Source organism: Eubalaena glacialis, chromosome X, assembly GCF_028564815.1.
Source record: "Eubalaena glacialis isolate mEubGla1 chromosome X, mEubGla1.1.hap2.+ XY, whole genome shotgun sequence".
NCBI lineage: Eukaryota > Metazoa > Chordata > Mammalia > Artiodactyla > Balaenidae > Eubalaena > Eubalaena glacialis.
The window spans coordinates 94567472-94583378 of NC_083736.1; the positions used below are offsets into that span (position 1 = coordinate 94567472).

The 15907-nt window shown below is 36.0% G+C and overlaps 1 protein-coding gene across 3 annotated transcripts in view; it reads right to left on the reverse strand.

Annotated features, from left to right (window-relative positions):
* ZMAT1 (zinc finger matrin-type 1) overlaps positions 1-15907 on the reverse strand; it is a 148500-nt gene that overhangs the window by 116848 nt on the left and 15745 nt on the right. For 2 of the 3 annotated variants that reach the window (XR_009698941.1, XR_009698940.1), the window contains one exon: positions 4325-4521. The exons of the other annotated variant lie outside the window; for it this stretch is intronic. The gene's annotated coding sequence lies outside the window, so the exon portion shown is untranslated. Of the gene's footprint in view, positions 1-4324; positions 4522-15907 lie in introns of those variants that run through there. 3 annotated transcript variants of the gene reach the window in all.

Genomic DNA, 15907 nt, shown 5'->3' on the forward strand with positions numbered 1-15907 from the left:
GTATTTATTTTTGGCTGTGTTGGGTCTTCGTTGCTGTGCGTGGGCTTTCTCTAGTTGCGACGAGTGGGGGCTACTCTACGTTGCAGTGGGCAGGCTTCTCATTGCAGTGGCTTCTCTTGTGGCAGAGCATGGGCTCTAGGCATGTGGACTTCAGTAGTTGTGGCACATGGGCTCAGTAGTTGTGGCTCACGGGCTCCAGAGCACAGGCTCAGTAGTTGTGGTGCACGGGCCTATCTGCTCCACAGCATGTGGGATCTTCCCAGACCAAGGCTCGAAACTGTGTCCCCTGCATTGGCAGGCGGATTCTTAACCACTGTGCCACCAGGGAAGTCCCTTCTTATTTTTTATTAAGGTAACATTGGTTTATAACATTATATAAGTTTCATGTGTACAACATTATATTTCTAATGCTGTGTACACTACAGGGTACTCACTGCCAAAAACTTAGTTTCCAACTGTCACCATACAGTTTATCCCCTTTACACATTTTACCTTCCCCCTCTCTGCTTTTGTTTGGCTTGTTCATTTATTTTGTTTCATTGTTTTATTCCACATATGGGTGAAATCATATGGTATTTGTCTCATTTCATATGACTTATTTCACTTAGCATGATATCCTCAAGGTCCATCCATATTGTTATAAATGGCAAGATTTCATCTTTTTATGGCTGTGTAGTATTCCAGTGAGTGTGTGTGAGTGTGTGTGTGTGTGTGGTGTGTGTACGTGTATAACATCTTCTTTATCCATTCATCCATTGATGGGCACTTAGGTTATTTCCATATCTTGGCTATTGTAAATAATGCTGCAATGAACACTATTAGAATGGCTATTATCAAAAAGGCAAGAAATAACAAGTGTTGGCAAAGATGTGGAGAAATGGGAACCTATATACAGGTTGTATGTTGGAATGTAAATTGGTAAAATCAGTATGGAAAACAGTATGGAGATGCCTCAATAAATTACAAATAGAACTACCATATGATCCAGCTATCCCACCTCTAGGTATTTATCCAAATATGAAAACACTACTTCAAAAAAGATATAGTCTTCTTCTGATTGGCTTCTTTCACTTAGTAATATGCACTTAAAGTTTGTCCATGTCTTTTCAAGGCTTAATAGATAATTTCTTTTTAATGCTGAATAATAATATCCCACTGTATAAATGTACCACAGTTTATTTATCCATTCACCTAATTAAGGACATCTTAGTTGCTTCCAAGTTTTGGCAATTACAAATAAAGCTGCTATAAACATCTGTGTGCAGGTTTTTGTGTGGACATAAGTTTTGAACTCCTTTCGGTAAACACCTAGGAGTGTGATTACTGGACTGTGTGGTAAGAGTATGTTTGTTTGGTAAGAAACCACCAAACTGTCTTCCAAAGTGCTGTAACCATTTTGCATTCCCATCAGCAATAGATGAGAGATCCTGTTGCTCCAATTCCTCTCCAAATCCAACTCCAGTTGCCAGTGTTCTGAAGTTTGGCCATTCTAATAAATGTGTAGTGGTATCTCATTGTTAATTTGCACTTATCTGATGATATATGATGTGGAGTATCTTTACTTACGTTTATTTGCCATCTGTATATCTTCTTTGATGAGTTGTCTGTTAAGGTTTTTGTCCCACTTGAAAATTAGTTTGTTCATTTTCTTATTGCTGAGTTTTAAGAATTCTTTGTATATTTGGAATGACTGTCCTTTATCAGATGTGTCTTTTGCAAATATTTTCTTCCATTCTTTGACTTGTCTTCTCTTTCTCTTGACACTGTCCTTAGCAGAGCAAAAGTTTCTAATTTTCATGAATTCCAGCTTATCAATTATTTCTTTCATAGATTGTGCCTTTGGTATTATATCTAAAATGACATTGCCATAAACAAGGGTAACTAGGTTTTTTCCTAAATCTTCTAGCCATTTTATAGTTTTATGTTTTAAATTTAGGTCTGTGATCTATTTTGAGTTATTTTTGTGAAGGGTGTAAGGTCTGTGTCTAGATTCATTTTTTCCCATGTGCATGTCTGGTTCTTTCAGCACCATTAGTAGTAAAAACTATCTTTACTCCATTCTTTTGCCTTTGCTCCTTTGTTGAAGATCAGTTGACTATATTTATGTGGGCCTATTTACAGGCTCTTTATTGTTCCATTGATCTATTTGTTCTTTCGCCAATACCACAGTGTTGTGAACTTTATAATAAGCCTTGAAGTTGGGTAGCATCAGCCCTCCAACTTTGTTCTTCTCCTTCAGTATCGTGTTGGCTATTCTGGGTCTTTTATCTCTCCATATAAACATTAGAATCAGTTTTTCAATATCCACAAAATAACTGGCTGGGATTTGGGGAGGGGGTTATTGCATTGAACCTACAGATCCAGTTGGGAAGAACTGACATCTTAACAATACTGAGACTTCCTGTCCATGAACATGGAATATCTCTATTTATTTAGTTCTTTGATTTCATTCATCAGAGTTTTGTAGTTTTCCTCATATAGATCTTGTACATATTTTGTTAGATTTATACATAAGTACTTCATTTTGGAAGGTGATAATGTAAATGCATTGTATTTTCAATTTCAAATTCTACTTGCTCTTTGCTGGTATATAGGAAAGTGGCTGACTTTTGTATTTTAACCTTGTATACTGCAACCTTGCCATAACTGCTTATTTGTTCTAGAGGGGTATTTTTGTTGTTGATTCTTTTGGATTTTCTACATAGATGATAATGTCATTTGTGAACAACGACAATTATATTTCTTCCTTCCCAAACTGTATACCTTCTATTTCCTTTTCTTACCTTTTTGCATTAGCTAGAACTTCCAGTATGATACTGAAAAGGAGTTGTGAAAGTGAACATCCTTGCTTTGTACCTGATTTTAGTGGGAAACCTTTAAGTTTCTCACCATTAATATGATGTTAGCTGTAGGTTTTTTGTAGATATTCATTATCAATGTGAGGAATTTCTCCTCTATTCCTAGTTTACTGAGGTTTTTTTTTTTCAATCATGAATGAGTGTCGCATTTTGTCAAATGCTTCTGTCAAATGCATTGATGTGATCATGCGATCAATCTATTATACTTCCCTTTGCAATTCTACTAGTTTTGGCCTCACATATTTTTATACTTTGCTGTTAAGCACATAAATGTTAAAGACTGTTATGTCTTGGAGAACTGACTTCTTTAATCATTACAGAATGCCTTTCTTTATCCCTGATAACTCACCTTGATTTGAAGTCTGCTCTGTCTGAAATGAATATAGCTACTTCTGCTTTCTTTTGGTTAGTGTTAGGATGTTAGCATATTCCCCACCCATTTACTTTTAATCTATATGAATATTTGTATTTAAAGTGAGTTTCTTGTAGACAACATATGGGTAGGTCTTGTTTTCTGAAAAATATTATATTCAACTATTTAATGTGCCTACTCACAAGTAGTAGACTTCTAAAGGGTTTCTAATTTTTTTTTTACCTTTCCTGCATTTCCCATTTTTATCTACAACAAAAGCACTTGGGTTCTGAAGCAAAAAGAATAAAGAGAAAAAATAGGTATCCCCGGCCATTCCACAGTGGGTCGGTGTCAGATAAAGAACATTCCTAAACCAAGGGAATTAGGTAATGAGGTGGCCACAAAACTAATTTATGAATCTATCCACATGACAGACCCATTTTGGTAGCTTCAGGGAAAATATAATTGCCTAGGGGAAGGGCAAGCATGTCTCTCAGATAAACCTTAGATTTGACAGTCAGATGACATCTCCACTTCCCTGGATTTTAGATAAAAGTAGTTTCACAACATTCTTTATGTACTCTCCCAAATAAAGCTCCTTGAATTAAAAGAAGGCTCATCAGCTTAACCTCCCAATAATCTAAACAATGAATGCCACAAGGGAGTAAAAGGGTGACAGTCTGCATGGGATCACCCAGAGCTCAGCTCCACAGCATCCAGAGGGGGAAAACCCTTAAACAGTGGGATTCAGGGTTAAAGTTTAGTCACAGGCTTATTCAGGAGCAATCAACACATGCATATTAAAACACCACTGAATCACCTTCCTTGTGCAATTAAGAATAATAAAAGGAAAGGAAAATATACACATGCCCAGCACTTGTAATACAAAATCAGATCAAGTTCAAAATGGGATGCATCCTTAAGCCAATCAAGGGATATGGGTAGTAGTCTGGAAACAGAAAAACTAAATTTCACCAGGATGCTACAGATTAGATTCTAGATACACAGGCCTACATGAGTAACTGAATGAAAGCCAGTAAATTAGGCCTGAACTTTGAGCTAGATGGCACTTGGGAAACTAAGCCTTTGAAGACATCAGGGAAAAAAGGGTTGAAAATAGTATCTGCAGAATGTGTTAGTGCTCCCTACTGCACATAAGCTAAAAATAATGATTGTGTCCATTTTAGTAGCTCTGCAAGAGAATACACACGGCAAGGAAGGCATATATGGCAGGTCACAATGTTGAGATGTGAATGTGTATTTGTTCTCCTTATGTTTCTTCCTTCCTCCTTTCCATCAGGTAGCCAGCACCTATAGATACAACCATGCAAGAAAACAATACCATATTTCACTTAGGGATATATACATACGTAATAAAATTAATATATATATACATAGGTAATAAACTATAAAGAAAAGTCTTAAGTATGAAAAACCCAAAGTCTTGATAAAAATTACCTCTGGGGAAGAAGGAGACTAATATAATCAGAGAAGATTCAAAGTGAGTTTCAACTGCATATGTGATATTTTATTTCTCAATTTGAATATACAGAAGTCTGTTACATTATTTTCTATAAATCTATGTCTGAAATTTTCAAAACAAGCATTCTTTCTATGAGCTTTAATTCTGCTCTGAAAAATGATCCATTACTAACTTAGAAATTGTGGAAAATATTGTCGAGTCCAGAGATAAATAAATAAATAACCAGAAACCTACCATTCAGTGATTTAAAAATAATGTATGATGTTTGTGCATTTACTCTAATCATATCCTCCATGTATGTACATATAATGCTTATATATTACATATGGGTCTCATATCTCTGGAGGCTCAATATTAGCTATAAAGATCATGAAATCAGTAATTAAATTTGCCCAGCTCACATCTAACTTTATCTAACACCAAAGCCCATGTTGCTAACCATTGGGATATACAAACTTTTTCTGTTATGGATGAGGCCAACACAAGGGAAATGACTATGCTTGGTCCTATAAAAAAATAAATCTGGTATTTAGGACACAGGTATCCTGATTTCAGTGTGTTATATAGCAGACCCTTCTTAATACTCTGTTATTTTGTACTTTCTTCTTTCTGGCGCTCAATGGGTTAATGCTATTCCAATGTGAAAATGGAAGATAAAAGGGGGAGAGAAGAAAATACATTAAAAACTAATAAGAGAAGTGATGTCAGCAAAATGGCAGGCTAAGAAGCTCCAGGCCCTCATTCACCCACAAAAACATTATAAAAAATAACTAGAGACTTGATAAAATAACTTTATAAGAGATCTGAGACTAGTCAAAGGTCTACAGCAACTAAGGAACACCCAGTCAGGAAAAGACCTAATTAAAAATGGTAGGGAAAGTTTTGAGTCATTACTTACCCTTTCCTTACCACCTGCCCAGTGTGGCAGCAGTTTTGATTTGGAGGAGGTGGCAGCCCAGTTCCCAGTCCGTCCTTCAAACCAGAGGAAGTAGAATAGACCTTATTTCCAATATTCTAACTTGTCTGAGTGCTGCCTGAAGGACTCCTCTTTGTTTTTCCTAACTTTGAAGACAGGCAGGAAAGGCGACAGTGCCTGTGAAAGGTGCAAGGAGACTATAGGTCTACAGAAAGCTGAGACAAGAGATTATAGGTGGAGGCATACAATAGACTATCTAAGGTGCCAAGAAGAATCTGGTGTGAGACTCTTTGGGAAATTAAGACATTTAAAAGTAGCCATGTATAAAGGGGAACTGAGATATTCACACACAGGCCCACACAACATGCATGTGCAGAAAAGGCCTGAGAAGATCTTAAGCTTTCACTTCAGGCTAATTCCTATGATCAGAGCAAGTCCAGCTCATTGGTAAAGGATTACCCTTGTAGAGAGCAAGTCTGCAAAGACTGGTAGAGGTGTTGTTATTTGAGATGTTCATATTGCAACCAAAAATGACAAAGCATACAAAGAAACAGGAAAATATAGCCCACTCAAAGGCACAGAAAAAATTGATAGAACCATCTCCACCCAAAGAAGCCCTGACATAGGACTTACTAGACAAAGATTTTAAAGCAACTGTCTTATATATGCTCAAGATACAAAGGAAAACAGACAAAGAACTAAAGGCAATCAGGAAAAAGAAGTATGAATAAAATGAGAATATCAGCAGAGACAGAAATTTTTAAAAGGAACGAAACAAATTCTGGAGCTGAATAATATTATAATGTAATTGAAAAATTCATTAGAATGGTTCAATTGTAGATTTGATCAGGCAGAAGACAGAATCAGCGAACTCAAAGATAGGACATTTGTAAGTATTGAGTCTGAGGAGCAGAAAGAAAAAAATAATGAAGAAAAGTGAACAGAGCCTAAGGGTCTTATGGGATACCATCAAGAGGACCAAAATACACATCATGAGAGTCCCAGAAGGATAAGAGAGCCAGAAAGTGGCAGAAAGATTACATGAAAAAAATAATGGCCAAAAACTTCCCAGCTTTGACATAATATGTAAATGTACAAGTAAAAGAGGCTCAACAAACCGCAGCTATGACAAACATAAACAGTCCCACACCAACAAACATTAAAATCAAACTGTCAATAGGAAAAGACAGAGAGAATCTTGCAAGTAGCAAGAGAAAATCACCTTATCACATACAAGGGATCCTCAATAATATTACCAGCTGATTTGTCAGCTGAAACTTTAGAGGCCAGATGTGGTAGGATAATATATTTAAAGTACTTAAAGAAAGAATCTATCAAATGAGAATTCTATATCTGTCAAAACTGTCCTTCAAAAATGAGGGTGAAATCAAGGCATTCCCAGATAAACAGAAGCTGAGGAAGTTCATTAGCACTAGACCTGCCCTACAAGAAAGACTAATGGGAGTCCTTCAAGTTGAAATGAAAGGACACTAAACAATAACTTGTGGCTATATAAAACTATAAAGATCTCTGGTAAGGTAAATATATGGACAAATATAAAAATCAGTATTTAAAAATTTTTGGTTTCTAAATCCACTTTTAATTTTGTACAGGATTTAAAAGACAAATACATCAAAAAAATCTATTTTAATAGTTGCACAATGTATAAAAATGTAATTGGTGATATCAATAACATAAAGTGGGTGGAAGGAGGACAACACTATAAACCAACTGGCCTTAACAGACATATACAGAACACTCCAACAAACAATAGCAACATATACATTGTTCTCAACTGCACATGGAATATTGTCCAGAATAGGCCATGATAGTTACAAAACTAGTCTTAATAAATTTTGAAAGATTGAAATCATACAAATTATCTTTTTAAATCACAATAGAATGAAACTAGAAATCAATAACAGAAGGAAAACTGAAAAATTCACAACTGTGTGGAAATTAAACAACATACTCCAATACAACAACATACAACAACAACCAATGGGGCAAAGAAAAAAACACAAGGGAATTTAGAAAATACCATGAGACAAATATAAGTGAAAATGCAACAACCAAAACTTATGGTACAGCAAAGCAGTGCTGAGGTGGAAATTTATAACTGTCAATGCTTACATGAAAGAGATGATCTCAAATTAACAACCTAACTTTACAGCTTAAGGAACTAGGAAAAGAAGAACAAACTAAACCCAAAGCTAGCAAAAGGAAGGAAATAATATGTGTGGTTTAGAGTGGAGATAAATAAAAACAGAAAGTAGAAAAACAAAAGAAAAAAACCAATGAAACCAAAATGGTTCTTAGAAAATATCAACAAAATTGACAAATCTTTAGCTACACTGACTGAATAAAAAGAGAATACACAAATACTAACATCAGAAATGAAAGTGGGGACATTACTACTGATTTTACAGAAATGAAAAGGATTATAGGAGAATACAATGGACAATTATACACCAAGAAACTGAATAACCTGGATGAAATGAACAAATTCCTAGAAACACACAGCCTACCAATTGAATCATGAATAAACAGAAAATCTTTCATTCATTGCTGCTGGAAGTGCAAAATGGTATGGCCACTTTGGAAGACAGTTTGGCAGTTTCTTAGAAAGCTAAACATACTCTTACCTCATGATCTAGCAATTGCACTCCTTAGGATTTACCCAAATATGTTGAAAACTTATGTCCACACAGAAACCTGCACAAGGATGTTTATAGCAGTTTTATCCATAATTGCCTAAACTTGGAAGCAATCAAGATGTCCTTCAGTAGGTGAATGGATAAACTGTGGTACATTTATACAATGGAATATTATTCATTGCTAAAAAGAAATGACCCATCAAGCCTTGAAAAGACATGGATGAACTTTAAATGCATATTACTAAATTAAAGAAGTCGATCAGAAAAGGCTACACATTGTATGATTCCAACTATATGACATTCTGGCAATGGCATGAATATGGAGACAGTAAAAAGATCAGTGATCGCCAGTGGTTGGGGGAAGGGAGGGATGAATAGGTTGGGCATAGAACAATTTTAGGGCAGTGAAATTTTTCTGTATGATATTACAATTGTGGACATATCTCAGCATATATTTGCCTAAACCCACAGACTGTACAACACCAAGAGTGAACCCTAATGTAAGCTATGGACTTTGGGTGATAATGATGTGTCAATGTGGGTTCATCAATGTGCCACACTGGTGTGGAATTTTGATAGTGAGGGAGGCTGTGTGTGTGCTGGAGAAGGGGTCATATGGGAACTCTTTAATTTTCTGTCAATTTTTCTGGGAACCTAAAACTGCTGTAAGAAAATGGTCTATTTTCAAATATTCTCAAAGTATTGAAGAAGAGGGAACACTTCTTAACTCATTTTGTAAGACCAATATTATTCTGATACCAAAACCAGACATATACACTACAAGAAAAGAATACTTGGCCAATATCCCTTATATTGATACAGATATCCTAAAAAATGTTAGCAAACCAAATTCAGAAGCATATAGAAGGATTATACACAATGACAAAGTGGAATTTAATCATGGAATACAAGTGTGGTTCACCATTCAAAAACTAAACAATGTAATATACCACATTAACAGAATGAAGGTAAAAAACACACAATCAATTCATGTTTAAAAAGCATTTGATAGAATTCAGTACCCTTTCATGATAAAAACACTCAACAGACTAGGAATAGAAGGAAACCACCTTAACATAATAAATGCCATATATGAAAACCCACAACTAACATCATACTCAATGGTGAAAACAAAAGCTTTTCCACTAAGATCAGGAATAGGAGAAAGATGCCCATTTTCACCACTACTGTGCAACATAGTTTTGGAAGCTCTAGCCAGAGCAATTAGGCAAGCAAAAGAAATAATAAGTATCCAAATTGGAAAGGAAGAAGTTCAACTATCTCTGTTCAGAGATGATATGATCTGACATGTAGAAAACCCTAAAGATTCCACACACAAAAAAATTATTAGAACTAATAAGTTAATTCAGCAAAATTGGATACAATATCAACCTGCAAAAATAAATTATATTTCCATACATTAAAAATAAATAATCCAAAAAGGAATTTATGAAAAATTACAATTACAATTACATTTACACTAAGAAGAATAAAATACTCTAGGAATAACCTTAACCAAGGAGGCAAAAGACTTGCAAACTGAAAACTACAAAACATTGTTGAAGGAAATTAAAGAGAACATAAATAAATGGAAAGATATCCTGTGTTCATGGATTAGAAGATTTAGTATTGTTAAATTGTCAAAACTACCCAAAGTGATCTACAGATTCAGTGTAATCTCTATCAAAATTTCAATTATGTTGTTGGAGAAATTTTAAAAACATATCCTAAAATTTATATCGAATCTCAAGGGATGCAGAATAGCCAAAACAATCTTGAAAAAGAAGAACAAATTTGGAGGACACAAATTCCTCTATCAAATTTATTTCAAAAATATAATAATCAAAACAGTGTGCTATTATCATACAGACAGACACATAGATCAATGGAATGTAAGAGACAACCCAGAAATATACACTCACCCTTATGGTCAAATGATTTTCAACAAGGGTGCAAGACCATTCAATGGGGAAAGGACAGTGTTTTCAATAAATGGTACTGAGAAAACTGATATCCACATGCAAAAGAATGAAGTTGGGCATTTATCTTACACCATATACAAAAATTAACTCAAAATAAATCAAAGACTTAAATGTAAGAACTAAAACTATAAAACTCAGAAGAAAACATAGGGGAGAAGCTTCATAATGTTGGATTTGGCAACAACTTCTCAGAAATGACACCAAAAGCACAGGAAACAAAAGATAAAATAAATAAATTGAACTTCATCAATAACTTTCATGCCTCAAAGGACACCATGAACAGAGTGAAAAGGCAACACAAAGAATGGGAGAAAATATTTGCAAATAATATATCTGATAAGGGAATAACGTCCAGAACATACAAGGAATTCCTATAACAACAACAAAATGAACAATTTGATTAAAAACTGGGCAAAGAACTTGAATAGACATTTCTCCAAAGAATATGTACAAATAGCCAATGAGTACTTGAAAAGATGCTCAACATTACTAATCATTAGGAAAATGCAAATCCAAACCACAATGAGAACAATCTTACACCCATTAGGATGGCTATTAATAAAAAAAAACAAACAGAATAGACATTTTTGCAAAGAAGACATACAGATGGCTAACAGGCACATGAAAAGATGCTCAACGTCACTAATCATGAGAGAAATGCAACTCAAAACCACAATTAGGTATCACCTCACACCTATCAGAATGGCTATCATCAAAAAGTCTACAAATAACAAATGTTAGCATAGATTTGGAGAAAAGGGAACCCTTGTACACTGTCGGTGTGAATGTAAATTGGTGCGTCCACCTTGGAAAACAGTATGGAGTTTCCTAAAAAACTAAAAATAGAACTACTGTATGATCCAGCAATTCTTTTTTTTTTTTTATATCTGAAGAAAATGAAAACACTAATCTGAAAAGATACGTGCACCCCAATGTTCATAGCAGCATTATATACAATAGCCAAGATATGAAAACAACCTAAGTGGCCATCAACAGATAAATGGACAAAGAATATTTGGGATATATATATATATATATATATATATATATATATATATATATATATATATATATTACACAGCCATAAAAAAGAATGAAATTCTGCCATTTGCAACAACGTGATGGACCTAGACAGTATTATACTTGGTGAAATAAGTCAGACCGAGAAGGACAACCTATGTTATCACTTATATGTGGAATCTAAAAAGTAAAACAAATGTATATAACAAAAAAGACTCACAGAGAACAAACTGGTGGTTACCAGTATGGGGAGAGGGCAGAGGGGAGGAGCAAGAGAGAGGTATGGGATTAAGTGATACGAACTGCTATGTTATAAAAGAGATAAGCAACAAGGATATAAATATTGTACAGCACAGGGAATATAGCCATTGTTTTGTAATAAATTTAAATGGAGTATAGTCTACAAAAATATTGAATCACTATGTTGTACACCTGAAACTAAAATATCCTAAATCAACTACACTTCAATTAAAAATTAATAAATAACAAAAACCAGAAATTAGCAAGTGTTGGTGAGGATGTTGAGAAATCATTACTTTGTGCCTTGCTGGTGGGAATATAAAATGGTGCAGCTGCTGTAGAAAACAGGATGATGGCTCCCCAAAAAAATTAAACAAAGAATTTTCATATGATCCAGCAATTACACTTCTGGGTATATACCCCAAAGAATTAAAAGCAGCACTCAAACAGATATTTGCACAACAAAGCTCTTAGCAGACTATTCACAATAGTCAGAAGGCAGAAACAACTCAAATGTCCATTGACAGATGAATGGAGAAACAAATTGTGGTATATGCATACGATGGAATATTATTCAGCCTTAAAATGGAATGAAATTCTGATACATGCTACAACATGAGTGAACCTTGAAGACATTATGCTAAGTGAAATATTCCATACACTAAAGGACAGATATTGTATTATTTCATTTATATGAAATATATATAATAATAAGTCATAGAGACAGAAAGTAGAATAGTGGTTACCAGGGCTTCGGGGAGCAGATAACAGGGAGTTATTTTTTAATGGGTACAGAGTTTCAGTTTGGGATGATAAAAAAGTTCCAGAAATAGGAAGTGGCAATGGTTGTACAACAATGTGAATGCACTAAATGCCACTGAACTGTACATTTTTTTTTAAACTTTTGGGTTTTATTTATTTTATTTATTTATTTATTTATGGCTGTGTTGGGTCTTCGTTTCTGTGCAAGGGCTTTCTCTAGTTGTGGCAAGTAGGGGCCACTCTTCATCGCGGTGGGCGGGCCTCTCATCATCGCGGCCTCTCGTTGCGGAGCACAGGCTCCAGACGCGCAGGCTCAGTAACTGTGGCTCACGGGCCTAGTTGCTCCGCGGCATGTGGGATCTTCCCAGACCAGGGCTCGAACCCGTGTCCCCTGCATTGGCAGGCAGATTCTCAACCACTGCACCACCAGGGAAGCCCCTGAACAGTACATTTAAATATGGTTAAAATGATAAATTTGTTATGTATATTTTGCCACAAATAACAAAAGAGGGGGGTGGGAAAGAGAAACATGCTGACACTCTTTTTCTGTCTCTGAATGTTGTTAATTGGGTGTGAAGCCTGGAACTATGGCAGCCATCTTGAGATCACGAGAGCCAGACAAACCAACACGCACTGACGATGGAAAGAACCTGAGTCCTTGATGACACTGTTGGAACAGCTAAATTAAACCAATCATGGAATTGGCTTTCTGCCAGATTTCTTGTTAAATGAGAAAACTCCCCTTATTGTTTAAAAATAAGTATTGAAAGGATGATTACTTCCTCTTCCTCAACATCCTCAGGTATCTCATCCTATAAGAATGTCAGCAAAGCTTATCCATCATATAAATATGCATATATTTCATTTCCTTTTGCTTCAAATTCAATTGATCTCTATGAGATATTCATGTTAAAGTCTCTTTTATGGGAAGGAGAACTTTCCTAACTACAACTCAAAATTCAAGCACATTAAGGAAAAAAGATTAGTAAATTTGACTACATAAAAATAACAATAACAATTTGGCATGGCATAAAACATGCTAGACAATTAAAAAGACACAAGAAAAATATGTGTAACTAATATCTAACAAACTGTTGATATTCCTTCTATATAGAAGCTTATCAGAGTCATTAAGAAACAGTCATTAATAAACAACAACCCTATCAGAGACATGGAAGAAATAAACAATTAATGGAAAAAATGCAAATTGTCTTTAAACATATGTAAAAGATGCTCAAACTTGCTTTTAGTAAGGGAGATGCAATTAAAACTACAGTAAGATACCATTTCTAAACTATTAGATTGGCAAATCCAAAAGATTATCAACACACTCATTTGATGAGGATGTAAAAAAAAACATGTCCTTTCACATACTGCTCACGGCGATGCAAAAGGTTATGATTACCGTAGTAGGTTTAATATTTGTTTCCAAAGATATCAGATCCTAGGGCTTCCCTGGTGGTGCAGTAGTTAAAAATCCACCTGACAACACAGGGGACACGGGTTCGAGCCCTGGTCCGGGAAGATCCCACATGCCATGGAGCAACTAAGCCCATGTGCCACAACTACTGAGCCTGCGCTCTAGAGCCCACGAGCCACAACTACTGAGCCCGTGAGCCACAACTACTGAAGCCCATGTGCCTAGAGCCCGTGCTCCACAACAAGAGAAGCCACTGCAATGAGAAGCCCGCGCACCGCAACGAAGAGTAGCCCTCGCTCGCCACAACTAGAGAAAGCCCGCACGCAGCAGCAAAGACCTAACATAGCCAAAAATAAATAAACAAAATAAATAAACTAAAAAAAAAGATATCAGATCCTAATCTCTGGAACCTATAAATCTTACTATATTTGGAAAAAGCGTCTTTGCAAATGTGATGAAGTTAAGGATTTTGAAATGGAGAGATTATCCTGATTATCCAGGCCCTAGAGGCAATCGTAAGTGTCCTTACAACAGAGAGGCAGAGGGAGAATTGACACAGACACAAAAGGAGAAGGCAATGTGACCAAGGATGCAAAGGTTGAAGTGACGCAGGCACAAGCCAAGGAATGTCAGCAGCCAAGAGAAGCTTGAAGAGGCAAGGAACAGATTCTCCTCTAGAGCCTCCAGAAGGAACGTCATGCTGCTGACACATTGAGTTTGGCCCAGTGAAACTAATTTTGGACTTCTGACCTCTAAACCAGTGAGTGAATTAATTTCTGTTTTTTATAGATACCAGGTTTGTAGTTATTTATTACGGTAGCTATAGGAAAGTAATGCAACCACTATAAAAGGGAATTTGATTATACCTAGCAAAATTATATATGTTCTTATGCTTTGACTAAGAAATCCCATTTCCAGAAACATTATATCTATATACTAAAGATATATGGGTAATGACACAAAAAGATGACAGATATAAATACAGATATTCACTGAGGCACTATTTGTATAAGAAAAAATGGAAGCAACTTAAATATCCATCAATTCTGTGCTGGATGAACTATCACACAACCCACAGTATACACTAAGTAAGCTCAAAGAAGAATTATGAATAGCTCCACATAAAGCTACGGTGGGACATCCAGGATATACTGCTAAAAGAAAAAGTCCATGTACACAAAGGTATATAGCATGGTATTTTTTTAATCTAAGAATTGGGGGAATTCAAATACAGTTGACCCTTGAACAACACAGGGACTAGGGGCACTGACCCTCCACACAGTCGAAAACCTGCACATAACTCATAGTTGGCCCTCCATGTACTCAGTTCCTCCATATCCATGGGTCCTCTGTATCTGTGGTTCCGTATCTGTGGTTCAACCAACTTTGGATCAAATAGTATTGCAGTATTTACTACTGAAAAAAAAATCCATGTATAAGTGGACAAATCTGTATTGTTCAAGGGTCAACTGTATATACACTTTTAGTTATATTAAAAAATAAAAGGAAAGGACTTTTGTTTGGGGGACAAGATTTAATAGACATACTTCTCCCTATTACTTTGGCTAGGTATGCTAAAAATCCTGGATATTACAGGTAAAACAAATATACGATGCCTCTGAAAAGTGAAAAGAAAAAAGGCAGACTGGCTGGGGACTTTGAGATCCAAGTAATAAGGCAGTGAATTCCCTTGGCTTTATTTTTACCTCATACATGCCAGATGGGGTGCTGGAGAAGCAGGAGACCCTAAAACACCAAAAGGAAAAGACAAAAAGAGCTCTAAGAAAAGCCTGCTGTATTTAGACACAGAACCAGAAAAAGGAGGAACCTAGCAAGAAACAAAGCTTTTAGACAACAACTGCCCTAAAATCACAGAGTGAAACACAGCTGCACCCTCACCATGGCAGCAAAGACTGAGTGGGAAATGTGGACTCCATGCTCACTTGATTATAAACAAATACCCCTCCCCACTCTTTGGGGTGGTATCAGAGAAGACCCCATGGGAAAGAAGGGCTTTCATCCCCACCTGGTGGAAATGAGCACACACCCCACCCATGGTGTCAGTGGAAACCATGCAAGGAGTCTGACTTCCACCCACATCCAGTGAAAATTAGGCTCCCCTTCCCCTCCTCTCTCATGGAAGGGAAGGCACCCTTCCCCTCTCTGGGCTGTTGCCACCCGAAGCCAAGTGAAACAGTGGAACTTTCACGACCATCC